Source organism: Arvicola amphibius, chromosome 2 (assembly GCF_903992535.2).
Source record: "Arvicola amphibius chromosome 2, mArvAmp1.2, whole genome shotgun sequence".
Taxonomy (NCBI): domain Eukaryota; kingdom Metazoa; phylum Chordata; class Mammalia; order Rodentia; family Cricetidae; genus Arvicola; species Arvicola amphibius.
In genome coordinates, this window is record NC_052048.2 from 14129241 (window position 1) to 14144653 (window position 15413).

Sequence of the window (15413 nt, forward strand, 5' to 3'; positions counted from 1 at the left end):
TGGTTGGCTAGTGAAAGCAGGGCCATGTAGCCAATCAGGAAGTTAGAACTTGAGCAACCCTAAGAGGAGAAAATTTAAATCTACCTGGCAACAGCCTAAAAATAGAAACAATATGCAAGCATGACTCCTAGAACGGATGTGAACCTAGGAGCAAAAATTACTAACTGAAATACCTTACTCTTGAAGACAGAGTCTTGCATTTTAATATATAACATTAACCTGACATCTAATTTGCTTATTAGATCCTAGTTACAGAAAAATTAATGCTACATTAAACAAATGGATCACTGCATTATTTTACTTATGGACATGTGTGCTCTTGTGTGCATGTGTGTGCACTCACATATTTGTTTTCCCTTTTCCAGGAGAACAATAAAACACTTGAATCACAGTTGTAATACATTCTAGGTTTTCAAAAGAAAATCTTAATATCTGAATAACACTTCATTTTCCTAGCACTTTTTGTGTAATTATTTAAGAATGGGATTTACTGATTTTTAAAAGCCTGTTTGGTATACAAAACACAAGTGAATAAAAGCAGGCATCTAAATAAGGTAAGGGTTTGCCTCATACATATTTTTAAAATTAACTTCTAATGATAGTGTATCTTATACACAATAGGCATCAATAATTATTTCTCAATAAAGCTACTACTAGCATTGAGGGGAAATTTTATATTACTGTTCATATCAAACAAAATATATTTGAACATAAATAGTCTGTACAAAATTTCTATTTCTGATTTTTCAATTGGTTAGCAGGAAGGCAATGTTAAAATCTACAATGTTTAAAATTTCTTCCATTGTCCAGATGTGAGACACATTTCTTCACTCTGACCTTGAAACCTAATCGTTTTGAGCTTATATGTGCCTTTTTCTCTGTGTATTACAAATTTACTCCAGAGAGAATTCTCATTCCTAAAGGCGGCCAATTGCAGTCTCCTGTAACAGTTATGAAAGAGGAATATAAAGGCACAGCATAAAGACAGTTCACCAAGCATGCATGTTTGAACCCTAGGATGGGGGTGGGACGACAGAGAAGATAATGAAGAAAATTATAAAATAGGAAGAAAGAAAAGGCCAAAGTAGGACAAAACAAAAAGCAGAAAGAACACTTGAGCTTCACTTTAACTTAAGCTACAGCCGCTGAAACCAAAGGAGCTAAAACACCAGGTCCTGCACAACAGGCACTTGTCTGCTGTGCTTTTCTTCTTCCTTCCTTCCTTCCTTCCTTCCTTCCTTCCTTCCTTTCTTTCTTTCTTTCTTTCTCTCTTTCTTTTTTTGTTTCTGATTTTGTCTTGAGGTGATGGAAATCAAATACAAACCATTTTAAATAGTAAAAGTCCCATAAACAGATAGATAATAAAGGTTAAACCCACCTTCTAATAACACAATGGCTAAATTTTGAAGTGGAGTTTTATCCAGCATATAATAGCTCTTATTTTAAACAGTTTACATAAAATATAAATAAAGCAAAATTTTTCTTAATGTTGTATTCTTATTTGTTGGATATCCAAAATCTAGCTATATTTTATATCTTAAGAAAAAGGATTAAAATATAATCTTGAACATTGTATCTACACTATTATCCTCATCACAAAAGCAAGCAGTATAAATTAAACTGTGAGCTACAACTAATTAGAGGGTTTTTCCTCATTCATGATCTAATTTTGTTAATAAGGCACAACTGATGGGAAAATGTCTTTGATAGACCTAGATCATTAATATAACTTTAAATACAAGCCTTACTATTTCTATTTTCTTTCACTGTATTTAGACTAGTTACATTTTTTACTTATACTTGGTCAGTTTTGCTTTGAGAAAACCAAGAAAGCATGAAATCTCAAGTATTATTCAAAATAGCCAAACAATATCAATTCGTATTTGTGAGGAACCTGCATAATCAAGGTACCTTGAACAACCAATTGAACAACACACACACACCCTGGAAAGGCTCCTAGAGCTCCAAGGTCAGCAGGGATCAAATGCCACTTGTAGCTTCTCTCCTCCAAAGCCTCACTCATCCATCAGCTGAGAACCAGATGTTGCACAGCCAGCCTCTGTATACTGAGGTCTAAGAGCCATATAGAGACAACACCCTAACCCACTGTCTCCTCCTCCCCAGCACAGCACACTGCCGAGCATCCTTCCTAGGAGATCTAGGGGAATTACTTTAACTTTGCCACAATTCTTCTAGCCAAGTCTATCTGCAATCCACATCTTCACTACATACATACAGCAAAATCTCTGCTGAGCATACAACAGCAGCAGCAACAAATTACCTTCCCATTCTAAAATTTTCCCAGAAAAAAAGTAAGAAGAATCTAATCTACTACTTATTGCTGGCAAATATCCCTTAAAAGTCAAGTATTATAGGTTGAGCTACTAGAGAAGATGGTCTTGAATTCATGGGTCTTCCTGCCTTCATCTCTGCAGAGAGACAAGTGAACACCACTACAGCTGGTTCCATTAGTTATTATTGAACACTTTTTTGTTTGGTTGGTTTGGTTTTTTTGAGACAGGGTTTCTCTGTGTAGCAGCCCTGGCTGTCTTGGAACTTACTGTATAGACCAGGCTGGCCTCACACTCAAAACGATCCCCCTGCCAAGTGCTGGGATTAAAGGTATATAAGCATATAAAATATAGTATAACAGGAAGTGTTAGGGGATCATATATTCTAGGTGGGTGTATATGAAATCCAGGTAGTAGGTAATACAATGTGAGTCTTTTCTACATGCATGACCAGGCTGTGGAGTAATCCTCTAGCTTTCGTGTCTTTATTACAGCATTTAATTCTAACTATCGAAAAGACTGGAAGACTGAGAGATGGCTCAGCAGTTAAGAGCTCTTGCTACCACTGTTCAGAGGATCCAAGTTCGTTTCCCAGCACCCACATCAGACAACTCAGAGCAGTATCTGTAACTCCAGTTTCAGATGCTTCCATGGTCTGGACTAGCTTTTGACACCTCCCAGACTCACATGCACACACACACACACACACACACAAACCAACAATCACAAAACGGATATTTTTCATCTTTTAAGAGACTATACTTTAGGGGGTCAAAGAGATGGCCTGGTGATTCTTACAAGGACCTGAATTTGGTTCCCAGCACCTACATCTCTCAGCTCACAACTGCTGTTAACTCCAACTCCAAAGGATCCAAACCCTACTCTATGTTCCAAAAAACACCCACAAGCATATACAAACACACATTCGAATGCACCACATACACAAATAAAAATAATAAAAAGACATGAACTCATAAAGCCTTTATTATTGTCTTCATGGTAAGCTTAATTTTTATCAGCTAGATTTCTAAACACTACATTTAAAAAAATTCTTTAAACCCTCAAATTCAAAGAGTATGACTTTCTTTCCAATCCCATTTTAAACTGCACTTCTGCTCATAACCCTATTTATAATTCAGTCATAGACAAAGACTTCACAAGCAGTTGCTAAGCAACAGCAGCATGCTCAGCTTGGGCCTATTGGAAATCTGGCTGTCTGCCACATTAAAGGATTTAACTGAGCCTAGAGCCTCCAGAATTTAAAAAAGCAGACAGGAAGGAGGAGGAGAAAAAGAAAGAGGAAGGGAAGAGGAAGAGGTAGAAAAATGAGGAGGAGGAATAGAGAAAGGGGAAAATCTCCCAATGACATACAGTAAAATATACAACAAGTCACAACCACCTAGTGCCATATCCAGGTATTTCTGAAAACTTACGATCCTCAGAAGGTTTTACAACTCTTAAGCTCCTCTCCTAGTAAAAACAAAGCCACTGCAACAGCTTCGTAGCCCACTGAGTACAGTCGTGAGAACAATGTATGGGACTGCCATGACATCAGGACTTCAAGGATTGGAGAAAACCAACCACATTCCCTCCCATTTCTTTATCTCTATATCCTCCATACTAAATTATGCTATTTTTCTCTTTTAAAACTGAAAATTTAAATTTAGGAACTTCAATAACAATCCAAAAGAATCACAAACCACAGCTGCCATTTCTTAATAAAACTGAGCATTGAGTATTTCAAAACTCATTCAATTTATACAAATTAACACTGATAAGAATAAAACTTAGCATTGTCAAGATCATTCCTTAAGCAAACAAAGATCATTTCAATCAGAAATCTTCATACTTGAACCAGCAGGAACGGTTTGATGCTACTTACTGCTGTAGACACCCTAACCAAGTCAGTCGGTGTTCAAACACCTGCAGAATATACAGTAAGAAAAACCTATGTCCAAAACATCAAAGGAAAGGTATCTAAAAACTCAAATATAGCTGTCAAATAATGAAAAGATAAAAGAGGAAAATTTAGTAAGCAAGATTCAGAGAGAGCACTAAAATAACAGAAATGTGAAAGACAGAAATATAAGAAAACCTATTGTCTCAAATAGTCAACAGTACAGAATGGCTACTAAAAACAAAGCTAGACCACAGACCAGAGATAGAAAGTCACGGAGAAGGGGTACATTTTTAGGGTAGTAGGTTTGTCTGAACATCAGATACAATCTTTTAATACCTATAAAATCAAATTCAGGAGGCCCATTCTAAAGAATGATCTGGAACATGTTGTATGAGGAAAAGTTGTGGAAAATAAACACTACTGTGGCTGCTTCGTTCACTTCCAAAATCTGTGCTTCTACAGTCAACTAAACAAATACAACAGAAACTCTTTTATCCCCCAAAGTTTGCTTGGTTTTGGTTTGACTTTTTTTTCACTCCAGGCTGGCTTGAAACTCTTGAGTTCAGTAACTCTCTTCTTTTCCTATATATAAACACTAGCCCATTAACGACCTTTCCAGTCCAACATTCCCCTAAAATGTTATGGCTCAAAATACATGGGAACATTTCCTAAATGTTTCAGATGTCTGTGTCCCTCACACCAATAAAATTATCTAATCTCAAAAATCACTAAAAAATGTTTTCTATTATCATTGTAATCATGATGACTGAGTTAAACATACACAAAACAAATTTCTGTATTAAAAATATTAATTAGCAAAACCTTCAAAAGGCAACAGTTAACATTCCACACTTGAGAAACATGGTTATACTCTATCGTAGCTAGCTCTTTAAATACATAATATAGTAGTATTGACCAGTTACCTTTCAGAAGCTAGAGAATTGCAAACTCCACCTAATAACATTCTGAAGCTGCAGGGAAAACCTAGTGTGTGTCTTCTAGAAGAAGAAGACAGAGAAGAGAATGGCCCACTGTGGCTTCTTCCTCTATTTCCTTTAGCTGGCATCACTACTATGCACTTCATCCTCCTATGCCTATTCCCCAAAATGACATCAATTTGAAATATCAAATGTCTGGCCATGACATTAATAATCACACATATGTGCATTTCTTTACCTTTCTATCTTTATAGTAATTGTAGAAAGCATCTATTATACACACTTGTTTTTATTTTCATGGGAAGTAGTATTTCAAGCATAAAACACAAGAATAACAATGCCTGTATTCCACTGGCCTACCTCCAAAATAAAGTAGTAGATGTACTGGAATTCCTATGTTAAATGCATGTTAAAAACTGTGATAAATTGAAATATTTGGAAAAGAAATGATTACAAATATAGAATGAAAACTTTGACCCTGCCATTTTATATAAACACCCTATTCTTTAACACATCAGTAAATCAAATGTGAATGAGCATAGGCAGTCTGCTCTACAGTGCCATGTTAACGTGCACTAGACTTTACAGTGAGCTAAGGTAAGGGAATGTCCTCTCTCTTCACATACCACCTAGTACTGGTTAAACTGAGAACATGGTAACCGGCAATAATAAAAAAAGATCTAAAACTGATGCATATGCAGTGTAAATACATTATATGTATGAGCAATATCCACATGAAGCTCACTTCATTATTAGTTTATTTCAATTCAAATGTGAAGGAATTTAAGGATGGAAATGACATCTCTTTAAAAGAACAAATCCAAATATGTCTCTCAAAAACCTTCTGAATATTAACATTAGCAATCTACCAATCCTGTTATTACTACAGCTGAAAACAACAAAACTCTGCCTAAAGGCAAAGAGACCGATACAGTACCTAGGGTGCGGAGCTGGCACAGAAAAGGAACCTGAATCTCTTACCTGAGGGCAGCTTGATACTGTCAAAAGATTTCCTCTTCTTTTAAGTCACTGTAAACTTTAAAATCTAATGAGACTTCTAGGGTTAGCCCTGAGTCTAAATGTATTTAATTCACACTCATAAAAACAATCAGGACTACAATACAATACAGTTGGCTACAGATTATAATTCCTTTGGGTGTTTCACATCTGCTGTGCAGTTTCTGCAGCAAACAGTCCTACTAACCAAGAGCCAAAAACTGTCAATTAGTGATGCTCTCAGAACACAGACAGGAGTTCATCTTCAAAATGACTGTTTCCAGTGAAAAAGCCAAGAACCCAAATTCTTTGTTTTGTATTTCTATGCTGTCAACTGTGGGTCTGCAGCAACTGCGGACACTTAGGTACCTCCCACCTATCACCAAAGGCATCAGGAGGCACAGTCTCTAAAAGCAGTATTTACAGGTTAAAAAGCTCACAGCTGCTCTTGTACCCGTGTTCACTGTCAACTCTGGAGATGTCATTACTGTAACACTAATGCTTCAACTCTATTCTATCAGCCCAAACGCCAAATTCTCACACATTCCAAAGAGCAAGTCCATGACACATATTATTTGCTGCCACTGCACACCAGACTGCAGTTCCAGCTAGCTGGCGCCAGGAAGAACAATTTACATAAAGCAGCCCTTTCTTCAAGAGCAAACTAAAGGAGAGTACTGGTGAGAAAACCCTCCCCTTTCGTTCTCCAACAGGAACTGACTGGTTCTAGAAGACGGCTAGCTAGCCACAAAAATAATTCTGTTCCAAGGAATAAAACAAAAGCAACTTCTAACTTTTATATTATTGAAATTCAACTCTTGCCACAAGAAACAATTTATCTCCAAAGATTTTTTTAAAAATACCTTAGTTTACTTGTTTCCCAGAATAATAAAATTTAGTATTTGTTAATTTTACAATCACTAAAACCGTAAATTATAACTACAAGCTATCTCCACTCTAATTACAATTATTCTTCAAATTTTATTAAAGAGAAAATATAAATTTCATTAAGCAAACTTTGACAAAATAAGATGCACATACTCAGGAACCATTATCCTGACAGTCAAACAATTCAACACACTGACACCGCCTAACATCCCTAAAGCATGTTCCTCCTCTCAAGACAAGGATGCAGTCAGTTACGAATGTCAGTCCAAGTTCCTCTCAAATGATTGCTGATGCACCATTTCAATTAGCTAGCTCCTGTGAGCAAGCATCAAGTCACAACCAACAGATGTGGATGCCTCTGCTTAAATTGTTTTAACCTAATTTATGATTTACTGATACAAACTCCACTTTTTATCCCTACTTACTTTTAAAAGTGCAGATTACCTAAACTATAGTCAAATCCAAAAACTAGCACCACGTTTCTTTTGTGTGTTTGGGTTTTGTTGTTGTTGTTGTTGCTGTTTTTTGAGAAAGGGTTCTGTGTAACAGCCCTGGCTGTCCTGGAACTCACTCTGTGGACCAGAGCTGGCCTCAAACTCACAGATCTACCTGCCTCTGCCCAGCTAATAATAAAAACCAAATAAAATAAATAAATAAAAAGTACTTTAAATGCTAAGATATCATCTCAAAATGTTACTATTTTTAGATTTATTTTTATTATTTTAGATTACTTGCATGTATGTATGTTTACATATAGATATGTCCATGTAAATGCTAGACAAAAAAAAAAAAAAGAACCACAGAAACCTGAGGTGTCAGATCTCTGGAACTGATGCTGAAGGCAGTTGTGAGCCATCTGAAGTGGATGCTGGGAACTAAACTCCTATCCTCTGCAGGAGCTGTAAACACTCCTAACCAATGAGCCATCATCTAAGTCCTGTTCTATAATTGTAATCTTATTTCTAACTTATGTTACTCTTCCTATAATAACGAGACTCTATATGAATATGCAGATAACTATAGATGTTACCTGGGAGAGACAATCACTGAAAGAAATTCTTCTCAGACAATTAATTGCACTGTCCTCTGGAGAGCTGTCCACCTTGCCCATTCCACCCCAACAGATAAATTAACAAACAGCAAAAACAATGCAACTTCAGAATTAACCACACAATACTGGGTGGGAGTGGTGGGGGCGGGGCAGCACAGATCTGAACACCAAGAACATAAGTACCACATTCATCATAAAGCCTCAAGAACTGAAGAAGTTAGAAATCATCCGGGTTTCTAGTGTCTTGTCACCGTTCTATTGCTGTGAAGAGACATCATGATAAAAGAAACTCCTATTGACTATTTATCTCCATGAGCGCTAGACTTAGTTCCATTGCTTCCTTGTGCTCTTTTTGTCCTCAAATGTACATTCTGTATATTTCTTTGTCCAGCTTGCTCCATTTCATTATAGATCTGCATCAGGATGGCCACTAACAATCACACAACCCAGTCAATATTAAATTATCTTGAAATCCCCTCTGTGAAGGCCATTAATTCAAAACTCTTCAACTGAGCTCAGGCAGATTTTTCAGACAAGGGCAGAAAGCAGTCACATTCTTGGCCAAAATATCACAAGAAACAGTCTCTTCCCCATCTGAAACCTCTGGAGTTGGGCATCATAATCTAGATTGCTCTCAGCACCACTGTCTTCCATGCTCCTCCTAGGATGGCCCATTAAATCCCACTTAAAGTTCAACTGCTTTCCTAATCTAAAGTCCCAAAGTCTTCCATATTCCTCCCTCAAGGATCATGGTCAGACCTGGAACAGCAATACCAACTGGTACCCTGGTACCAACTTCTGTCTTAGTCACTGTTTCTATTGCTGTGAAGACAGCAACTCGTACAAAAGACAGGAATTTAATTGTGGGCTTGTTTAGAGCTTCAGAGGTTTAGTCTATTAGCATCATGGTGGGAAGCATAGCAAAAAGGCAGACAGGCATAGTGCTACAGAAGTAGCTGAGAGCTATATCCTTGATTCACAGGCAGAGAGAGACTAGGCTTGGCAGGGGCTTTTGAAATTTCAAAGCTCACTCACTTCATGACACACTTCCTTCAAAGCAACACTTATTCTTTCAAATTAATTCCACTCCCTGGTGGCTAAAATTTCAAATATATGAACTTATAGAGGCCATTCTTTTTTTTTTTTTTTTTCGGTTTTTCGAGACGAGATTTCTCTGTAGCTTTGGAGCCTGTCCTGGAACTAGCTCTTGTAGACCAGGCTGGCCTTGAACTCACTGAGCTCCGCCTGCCTCCACCTCCCGAGTGTTGGGATTAAAAGCGTGCGCCACCACCGCCCCGCCCCGCTAGAGGCCATTCTTATTCAAACTACCACATTTATTTGTATCAGAGGTTCTCGACCTGTGTGTCAGGACCCCTTTGGGGATGGATCAACCCTTTCACAGGATCCACATATCAGACATTTACAACTCATAACTAGCAAAATTACAGCTATGAAGTAGCAATAAAAATAATTTTGTGGTTGGGAGTCACTGCAACATAAGAGACTGTATTAAGGCGTCACAGCCTCAGGAAGGTTGAAAACCACTGGGCTAGATCCTCCTACCTCAGCTGCCCAGGGGCTGGAATCAGGTGTGACTGACTTCAGTCTGTCTCCTTTTCCTCTTTTCACTTGGTTCAGCATCTAACTTTGAGTTTGGTCCAGCATAAAACATGATGTAAATAATAAGCAGTAAAATATTATTTTAGTATCAAATGAGAAATCAGTTGTAGTAAATTAATCAAAAACAGCTCAATATTCCTGCTACTGGAAGTGCCAAAAATAAGGATAATGATCTAACTCACAGGTTCTTAAGCCAATAGCAGCAGAGAACTGACATTTTATTTAGAATACACTAGCATCAAAGTATTTTTGTAATGTACAATAAAAAGAATTGCTTGAGAAGTAAAACATATAAAAATAAAATGAACTTAAATTACTTTTTATGCAACTAACAAAAATCAGTTGCATAAAACTTATCAAATTGATAAAAAAAATATCTAGACTCTCTCACAGCTTTTATGCTACGGGGAACCAAGACTTGGCCCTGTAACAAACAGTTCCTCCATGGGGCACTCACCTAGTCTACACGCAAAGGCAGGGTTCTTGCTTGACAATTTTTACTACAGAGTCTGGTTAAGTTGTCTAAGCTGGCCTCAAACTTAGAATCCTCTTACTCCAGAGAGCTAACATGCACTTTCTGATGCTTTGATCATCTCCACTGGTCCAAGAATGGCACAAGAGATGAAATAGTGATGATCAAGTGAACAGTAAGTAGCACCAGCAGAAGTCTCCTTTCCTGACATCTGTGCAAGTGCTTCCCGCTGTGATGCACAAACTTGCGCATCCCACAGAGAAACACCACCAGTCACAATCCTTCACCAGCTGCCTCTGACTTACCTCAGAGGGGACAACAAACACCACCGTCAGGCAAACTCAGAATTCTGCAGACAACCCTCAGGTTAATTCCCTCCTCTTTAAATTTGTACATTTGCAGTAGTCAACTGATGCAGTTCTCCGTAGTTCCAATTATAAACTATTATAAATCAGTAACAAAAACAAAACAAACAGAAGTCCACTTTGTGAACGTTCACCTGATCTATTGAGGCTATCCAAATACAGGTTCCGCTTTCTCCCCACACGTCTTTGGGCGGTGCAGGAATAGAAAAAACCAGGGGAGTCTGTCTCCTGAACAAGTCAGCCACCTTTTCATTCTTTACTAGTTTCACTTTTACCTTGAAATCTACTTCCAAAACGGAGTATTTTCCTTGGAGTTACCTATCATTTTATGAATATCAAGAAGCTGCTAGGCATGGTGGCATATTCCTGCAATCACAGCTTTCAGTAGGTTGAGGCAAGAAGAGGTTAGGCCAGCCTGGGCTACACAGTAAGACTGTCACTGGGGGGGGAGGGGGGGAAGCTGGACTGATACTCTGGAAAACATGTCTTCAAATGCTCGCTGGCCACAATGGTAATTTACCAGTCCACACACCATCAAAGGAATTTTTCACAGCTGACATGGTGAAGGTAACGAATGGAAAGAGGAATTTCTAAAGCTAACTTTATATTGGCTTCCAATATTATCTATGCAAGAAAAGTATTTAATCAGAAAATATCTTCAGCTAAGAAGACTTCCTATTAAAAAATTCATTAAGTGTTAAAATTGTGTTCAATTTTGTTAGAAACCTTTGACAAAATGTTACTTTACTTACTACAGCAATTTAATTTTTTATTATATACCGCCCTCAGGATTGGCTGAAGCCAATGGTGTCTCTAACAATGACGCTATTAACGGAAGCAAACCTCAGGGTCCTTTAGACATTTCCAGTTGAGCACTTACTTCAATCTTCTCACTTTGAATCCAAGACTGACATCAATAAGTCTCTCTATTAGGCCCCACAGTACTCTAACATTGGGGGGAAAATAGAACAGAGATTGAAGAGATGACTCAGTAGTTAAGAGTACTGCTTTTCCAGAGGACCCAGGTTCAATTCCCAGCACACACATGGTAGCTAACAACCATCCAGGTCCAGGGGAAACAATGTTTTCTTCTGGCATTTGTGGGCACTGCACACATATGATGTATAGACATACATGCAGGCAAAACACCCATACACATAAAATGAAAATAAGCCTCAAAAAATTAATTAGAAAAAAAATGCTAACAAAGGTACTGCATCTCGTAAAGAATACACTTACTTCACATGTTAGGTCTCCCTAGGTTAAGTACACTAGACTAGATTTTATTTATTTTTATTTTCTTCTGGTTTAGAAACTGTATTTTAGATATTAAGGCTGTCAACACTCCCACTAATTGAATACAAAGGGGATTCTAAGTGAACTGGCTGCGAGGAGCCTAACAGTGAAGAGGATGAACCGTCTGAGACTGACCTACTCAGACGACATTACCAAAAAGAAATACAGGAATACCATTGCCCCAGCTAAGATCTAAGAGGCAAGACATGGGTTTTTAATAAAGTTTATGTTAGATGTTAACTAAAAAGCGAACTGGGCAGTAATTAAAGGATAAACTCTGTCGAGCAGCTCTCAGTCTGTGGCACTGAATGAGAACTAAGGCCCTCCCCCTCCTCTGTGCCAGAAGCACAGGAAGCACTTGGCCCTGAATTTGAATCAGTTCTTGGAGAAGCTGTTTTTCTTACAATATATCTGCAAGACTCAGCCAGACTACAACTGCAGCGTTTGCCCTACACTTCCAATTCCGTTACAACAACACTCGAGTCAGGCGTTACTTAGGAATGTATTGCAGCACGAATTATATGAGAGATTCCCCATCCTTTCCCAAAATACTCTAATCTAGTCACACATGATGAGTATGTGACATCTGAGAAGTGATAAACTGAAGAAACGGAATGAATCAGTATCAGAAAACAGAAGCCAAAGAAGGATTCATATTTAAGTGTAGAATCTTAAGTCAATGAACTTTCCGCAATCCCAACATTTCCTTAGGAGACTTACACTGTTTTTAAATAGGTTATGAAAGAGGAGAAATGATAGAAGGAAAGAGAACGGACAACAAATGGTCTCAAGAATTCAGTTCCCAGCCAGGTGGTGGTGGTGTACACCTTTAATTCCAGTGCTTGGGAGGCAGAGGCAGGTGGATCTCTGTGAGCTTGAGGCCAGCCTGGTGTGCAGGACAAGAACAGTTCCCGAACAGTCAGGACTACACACAGAGAGCCAGTGCTACACAGAGAAATCCTGTCTTGAAAAACCAAAAATAGAATTCAGTTCCCAGAATTTATATCATGCCCATATATATCCAGCATAATGTCTAACCTGTAATTTACAGAAAATTTGAAAACTGCCACCAACCCAAAATAATCCAAGGTCTAGTTTAAGTTTATAAGCTATAAAACTGGAAAACAGCAATGAGAAAGTTAGCACTAATAGCCTAAGTAACAGGAGTTTAGAATTTCCCCATGTGTAAGTATGAGAGGAAATTCTATACTCAGCAAGAGAAAGCAAAAAACGTGAATGACAACACAAACTGCTCAATAATTTCAACCTAGTCAGCTTCCCTCCACACTAAATACCAAGGGGCTACCTTATGTAATTTTTTCAAACCTACATATTATCTCCTCTCTCTCTCCATCCTTCCACCAAGACACTGAAGTGCTCAGCCATGAAAAGGAAGTGCAGCAGAAGTCCCTCTCCGGCCCTGCTGCTGAGCATGACCTTTTAGAAGGACAGCAGACTCCCACACCCACCAACTCTTCCTGTTTCTGTTTTTTGGGGCAAGGAACATAACAGGATGATTTATATAAATTATCATTCAAATTACGATGAGTCATCATTTTACTTGAGATTAAATTACACAAAAAAAGCCCTACCTATTTTATTTAAAAATGTATATAACCAAGAGGAGGTATAAATTTAAGTTTGTGACAGGGCAGAAATTTTCAACTATTAAGCATCAGATCTAATGTTCTAATCTTAAACCTTTAAGAAAACTGAAAAAGAAAAAAAGTAGATGCATTCAAGGATAAATTCAAACAGAACCCATAGTGCTTTAGAGGCTGAGCTCTACAAACATGTGAACCAGATCTGGACACTCAGCTTCTAAAGGTCAGGTGACCTCATTTCAAAGCTGTATTATAAACAGCTTATTTATCAAATACAATTATGATAAGTAAATTTTATAAATCTATACTATAGAATAAAACTTCATGTATAGCCTTAATGTGTCAGGGCCTTCCCTAAAAATTTAATTTAGCAAAAGTTTAATTTGTTCTTTTAAAAGAGCCAGACATGGTGATGCTGCCTGCAGTTCTGAGACTGCAACAGGACTGCAAGTGCAAGGCCGACCCAGTCTACAGAGCCAATGCTCAGAGGTCAGCTCACACCACACGAGACTCTTGTTTCTAAAAAAGTAAAAGGAGGGATCAAAAATTTACAAGAATAGAAGATAAGTTTCTCTATTCAGAATATTCACAGCAATTGTTTTCTGTTCTATTAGTCAAGAATATATTTAAATATTCCATTGGCACAGCTACAGGAGTATATACTATATCACTCAGAAAATAACTTAGCAACTACTACAACTTAAACACAGCTTAAAACATAACTGTTCTTCTCCCCGAATTATGTGACTAAATTCCATCTACTCTTTGGGGAATACATGGTGGGATGGATGTCAATGAGCCTAGCACTGGAGGGCCCAAGGCAAGCTCAGTTACTCAGCAAGTCAAAGGCAGCTGAGGACCACGCTGAAACATTGTCCTAACCTGCTAGGTAACCTTGGAAATGTATATTACAGTAGTTCAGCAAACATTTGTTTTACAATGCTAAAAAACATTCCTTAAATTTGCAATCCTTTTGAGTGTTAAAGTGTTAACAGTTTTAAATATACATAACAATGTCAATTAGTTAACTAAAACAGTATTTATTCCAGCTCTCTAGTCATCAGACTGTATTAGATTTTAAAAAGAAAAAGGTATGGGGTATACATGTAAAATTATTTTTGAAATTTAAAATCTGAATCCAAATGTCAATTCAAACAAAAAATGAGGAAAAAGTGAGTCAGTATAAATATGTATGTTAATTATAAAATAAAAAGGCAGCATGTGAGAAAACACTAAAACATATAATAAAAAAATGAAGAGAACATATTTTCTACGATTTATAGAGAAAATTAGCATTCTTTTTACAAAGTTACCAAACAATAACTCATTTAAAAAAGCAAAAAATCCTATTTTTTCCAAACAAGACTAATTTATGGCTTCTTAAAAAATACTCAATATACTGTTTGAACTTCTAAAAATATCTAATGAATTATCTGTCTACTACACAAGGAACATTTAGTTACTCGTGTGTTAGAAAAGCACGACTGTTGTGATCAAAGTTCTGGCAATGACAACAAAATGGTGAGAAATCACAGGAATGTAACCTTTGACCTCACCATCCTAATTTATTGTTTCCCTAATACAGGCAGGCTTACAGCTCTTAGAGAACATTCCAACTTCTTCACAAGCAAATTTTCTTTCCTATACAAAGCTGGCTATATTCAAGTGTTTTCTAATTGCAATACTCAGAGATAAAAGCTCACTGGGTCTTACCTCAGATCCTGCAGCATGGGACAAGTCTCCTCACTGGCACGTCTGCTGCCTGGGCAGCCTCAGAGAGGGGGCAGCAGCCATTTTGAGACAGCTGCAGTCTCATTGCACAACAGTGTAATTAAGATGGCTGCACCGTGCACTCAAGAACTCACAGTGAACACTCAGCCATGTATCAAAGAAAGCCCCTCCCACTTTGTCAGCCTGCAGGAAACTGAACACAGATAGCTAATGCATATACTGCAACAAACAATGCAGCCACTAAACACACAGAAAAAGAAA

General features: G+C 37.6%; 1 protein-coding gene across 1 annotated transcript in view; it reads right to left on the bottom strand.

Annotated features, from left to right (window-relative positions):
* The window catches only part of LOC119808202 (activating transcription factor 7 interacting protein), an 84467-nt gene that overhangs the window by 55647 nt on the left and 13407 nt on the right, over positions 1–15413 (bottom strand). The gene's annotated exons all lie outside the window — the stretch shown is intronic.